This window comes from Plecotus auritus (assembly GCF_963455305.1).
Source record: "Plecotus auritus genome assembly, chromosome: 2".
NCBI classification, from domain to species: Eukaryota; Metazoa; Chordata; class Mammalia; order Chiroptera; family Vespertilionidae; genus Plecotus; species Plecotus auritus.
The window spans coordinates 134,074,358-134,079,426 of record NC_137771.1 but is presented as its reverse complement, the minus strand read 5'-3'; the positions used below and the strand labels follow the sequence as shown (position 1 = coordinate 134,079,426).

The 5,069-nt window shown below is 44.8% G+C and overlaps 1 pseudogene across 1 annotated transcript; it reads left to right on the top strand.

Annotated features, from left to right (window-relative positions):
- Positions 1–2,955: 2,955 nt before the first annotated feature.
- LOC308241208 (broad substrate specificity ATP-binding cassette transporter ABCG2-like) lies at positions 2,956–3,999 on the top strand (annotated as a pseudogene). Its single transcript has one exon. The product of its transcript is annotated as a broad substrate specificity ATP-binding cassette transporter ABCG2-like (transcript).
- Positions 4,000–5,069: the final 1,070 nt, after the last annotated feature.

Sequence of the window (5,069 nt, the reverse complement as noted above, 5' to 3'; positions counted from 1 at the left end):
AGTGACTTTCTAGTTGGTCAAAAAATAGCTGAGAAAGAAATACTAATGAATATCAGTGGGATTATGAGACCTGACTTCAATGCCACTCTGGGACACACAAGTGAAGGCAAATCTTTGTTGTTGGATGTCTTAGCTATAAGGAAAGATCAACAGGGATTATCTGGAGATGTTGAGATAAATGGAGCACCGCACCTTGACTTGCCATTTTCAAATGTATTTCAGGTTACGTAGTACAAGATGATGTTATGATGGGAACTCTAACAGTGAGAGAAAATTTATAGTTCTCAGCTGTTCTTCAACTTCTTTTTTTTTTAAATAAATCTTTATTCAGATTATTACAATTGTTTCTCCTTTTTCCCCCCATAGCTCCCCTCCACCCGGTTTCCACCCCACCTTCTGCCCTTACCTCCCCCACACTGTCCTCATCCATAGGTGTATGATTTTTGTCCAGTCTCTTCCTGAACCCCCCCAACCCCTTTCCCCCTGAGAATTATCAGTCCACTCCCTTTCTATTCCCCTGATTCTATTATATTCACCAGATTATTCTGTTCATCAGGTTTTTAATTCACTTGATTTTTAGGTTCACTTGTTGAAAGATATGTATTTGTTGTTCATAATTTTTATGTTTACTTTTTTCTTCTTCCTCTTCTTTAAGAATACTTTTCAGCATTTCATATAATACTGGTTTGGTGGTGATGAACTCCTTTAGCTTTTTCTTATCTGTGAAGATCTTTATCTGCCCTTTAATTCTGAATGATAGCTTTGCTGGGTAGAGTAATCTTGGTTGTAGGTTCTTGCTATTCATCACTTTGAAAATTTCTTGCCACTTCCGTCTGGCCTGCATAGTTTCTGTTGAGAAATCAGCTGACAATCGTATGGGTGCTCCCTTGTAGCTAATTAACTGTTTTTCTCTTGCTGCTTTTAAGATTCTCTCTTTGTCTTTTGCTCTTGGCATTTTAATTATGATGTGTCTTGGTGTGGTCCTCTTTGGATTCCTTTTGTTTGGGGTTCTGTGTGCTTCCTGGACTTGTAAGTCTATTTCTTTCACCAGGTGGGGGAAGTTTTCAGTCATTATTTCTTCAAATAGGTTTTCAGTATCTTGCTCTCTCTCTTCTGGCACCCCCATAATTCTAATGTTGGTATGCTTGAAGTTGTCCCAGAGTCTTCTTACACTATCTTCAACTTTTTGGATTTTTTTTTTCTTTTTGCTTTTTCGGGTGAGTGTTTTTTGCTTCTTTGTATTTCAATTCTTTGACTTGATTCTTGTGTTCCTCTAGTCCAGGGGTGGGCAAACTTTTTGACTCGAGGGCCACAATGGGTTCTTAAACTGGACCGGAGGGCTGGAACAAAAGCATGGATGGAGTGTTTGTGTGAACTAATATAAATTCAAAGTAAAGGAGTGGAGGGGAGAGCTCTGCTCTTTCGGCTCCGCAGGCCGGATAGAACAGCCGAACGGGCCAGATCTGGCCCGCGGGCCGTAGTTTGCCCATGGCTGTTCTAGTCTGTTGTTGGGTCTCTGTATATTTTTTATTTCAGTCAGTGTATGTTTAATTTCTAGTTGGTCCTTTTTCATATCTTCGAGGGTCTCGTTATATTTATCGGCCTTTTCTAGGATACTCTTGAAAAGCCTTATAACCGTGGTTTTGAATTCTATATCCAGTTGTTTGTTTTCCTCCATTTCTTTCATTTGTGATCTGTTTCTTTGACGCCACATTTTCACTGCTTCCCTGAGTTGGTAGGGTAGATTTGTGTGCTAGGTTTCATATATGGCCCAGTGGGTCGGCCTCCTCAGTTACCTGAGGTGGACACTCTTGGTACACCCCTTTGTGGACTGTGTGTACAGCCTTGTTGTAGTTAAGTCTTGATTGTTGTTGGTATCACTGGGAGGAATTGACCTCCAGGCCAGTTGGCTGTAAGGATCAGCTGGATCTACGCTGAGAGAAGTTCGGTGCTGGAGACAGCCTTATAGGATTAGACTTGCCAAATTGCAATAGCCTCTGTGCTCAGCTTGGATGGGGTGGAGTCTCAGGGCAGAGCAGACAGTCTTGGCTTCCAGTCAGCCTTGCCCTTGGGCGCACGTGTGGCCCCCAGACCTCTGCCTTCCCCGGCTCCCGAGTCTCTGCCCGAGAGTCCAGATTTCCCCCACAAGAGTGTGGGTCCCCAGGGGCTCGCCTGGAACTGGGGTTCAGTGCAGTCAGAACTGGGGCTCAGTGCAGTCAGGAGCTTCTGACTCCCTTCCACTAGGGAAAGCCTGTGGCAACCTCCGCAGCCTTTGTGCGCACTGGCATGCGCGCGCCTGCAGACCTTTGCCTTCCCCGGCTCCTGAGTCTCCGCCCGAGAGTCCAGATTCCCCGCATAAGAGCATGGGTCCCCAGGGGCTTGCCTGGAACTGGGGTTCAGTGCAGTCAGAACTGGGGTTCAGTGCAGTCAGGAGCTTCGGACTCCCTTCTGCTACGAAATGCCTGCGGCAACCTCCGCAGCCTTTGCGCACACTGGTGCACGTGCCACCAGACCCCTGCCTGCCGGGGCTCCCCCGGGTCTCCCCCGGGTCTCCAGGTCTCCGGGTGCCTTTCTCTCTACCTGACAGTCCAGACTCCCCCTGTATGAGCCTGGATCCACGGGGTTTCGCCCAGGACTGAGGTTCAGTGCAGTCAGAACTGGGGTTCAGTGCAGTCGGGGGCTTCCTTCCCCCTTCTGCCAGAGAAAGTCAGCCAGGCTCTCAGCCGCCCTTCCTCTATGCATGCACAAAGACCCTTTGCTGTACCTCTAATTCTCTGTGAGGTTTTCTCTTTCCTTCTAGTTGTAGAATTTTCACTCACCAGCTTTCCTGTGGTTCTGGATGGTGTCCGTTCTGTCTTTTACTTGTGGTTTTGAAATTGTTGTGGGAGGCAGCAGTTTAGGTGCTTACCTATGCCGCCATCTTGGTTTCTCCTTGTTCTTCAACTTCTAACAACAATGATGGTTCGTGATGAAAATGAATGGATAAACATGGTCATTCCACACTTAGGTCTGGCCAAAGTGTCAGATCCCATGGTTGGAACTCAGGTTAACCATGGTGTGTTTAGAGGAGAAAGAGAAAGGACTAGTATTGGAATGGACCTTATTACCAGTCCATCATTTTAATCCTAAAGGATCCCACAACTGGCTTAGACTCAAACTCATGAAATGCTATCCTTTTGCTTTTGGAGAGGGTACCTAAACAAGGACAAACCATCATCTTTTCCACTTATCAACCTTGTTTTTCTCTCTTCAAGTTGTTTGACAGACTCACCTTATTGGCCTCAGGAGGACTAATGTTTCATTGGCCTGCTCAGGAGGCATTAGAATACTTTGCATCAGCTGGTTGTCATTGTAAGCCCTATAATAACCCCGCAGACTTCTTGCTGGATGTGATTAATGGAGACTCCTCTGATGTGGTATTAAGCAGAGATGATGAAGATGGTAAAACCAAGAGCCTTCCAAGAAAGGTACACCTCTCATAGAAAAATTAGCTGAGTTTTATGTCAAAAATTCCTTCTTAAGAGAAAGAGAGATTCAGTTAGATCAGTTCTCAAGGGTTCAAAAAAAAATATGAGTGTAGTCTTCAAGGAGATCACATATGCCATTTTCTTCTGTCACCAAATCATGGATTTTCAAGAATTTGATAAAAAAAAAAATCGTACTGCATAAGCCTATAAGCCCCAGGCCTCTATAGCTCAGATAATTGTAACAATATTCCTGGGACTGGTTATAGGTACCATTTTTTGTCATATGAAAGTGAACTGATGGAATCCAGAAAAGAGCTAGGGTGCTGTTTTTCCTGACTTGCCAGTCTTTCAGCAATATATTATCCGTGGAGCTCCTCATGGTTGAGAAGAATCTCTTTCTATAAGAATATATCAGTAGATACTACAGAGTTACATCTTATTTCTTTGGAAACTGTTATCTGATTTACTACCCATGAGTATTATATTCACTTGTATAACATATTTCTTGTTAGGAAGGCCTTCTTTATCATAATTACATTTATATGTGTCTTTTTTCCTAATAATTCTTTATTGTTGAAAGTATTACATATGTTCCCTTTTTCCCCCCACTGACCCCCTCCAGTCCACCTCTGCCCTGCCCCCTGCCCCAGACCTTCGGCAGCCTATTGTCTGTGCCCATGGGTTATGCATATACACTGAGTGGCCAGATTATTATGATCTCTGAACACATAATAATCTGGCCACTCAATATATATATATATATATATATATATATATATATATATCCCAGTGCATGAATTTGTACATGGGTGGGGTCCGGCCAGCCTGGTCAGGGGGAGGGGACATGGGTGGTTGGCTGGCCTGCGTGCTGGTCAAACTCCTGGTAGAGGGGACAGTTTGCATATTAGCCTTTTATTATATAGGATATACACTGAGTGGCCAGATTATTATGCGTTCAGAGATCATAATAATCTGGCCACTCAGTGTATGTATACAAGGTCTCCCACCCTTCCCTCTAAGATTCCATACTCTGTTCCATGCTTCCATGTCTATGGATCCACTTTGTTCATCATTTTATTTTGTTAATTAAATTCCACATATGAGTGCAATTATGTGATACTTGTCTTTCTCTGGCTGACTTATTTTACTTAGCATGATACTCTCCAGGTCCCTCCATGCTGTCTCAGATGGTAAGAGATTCTTCTTTTTTACTGCTATATAGTATTCCATGGTATAAACATACCACAGCTTTTTTATCTACTGACTAGAGGCCCGGTGCACGAAATTCGTGCACGGGAGTGTGTGTCCCTCAGCCCAGCCTGCACCCTCTCCTATCTGGGACCCCTCGAGGGATGTCTGGGCAGTCGGACATCCCTCTCACAATCCAGGAATGCTGGCTCCCAACTGCTCGCCTGCCTTCCTTCCCAATTGCCCCTAACCACTTCTGCCTGCCAGCCTAATCACCCCCTAACCACTACCTTGCCAGCCTGATTGATGCCAAACTGCTCCCCTGCCAGCCTGTTTTCCCCTAACTGTCCTCCCCTGAAGGCCTGGTCACCCTAACTGCCCTCCTTTGCAGACCTGGTCTCCCCCACCTGCTCT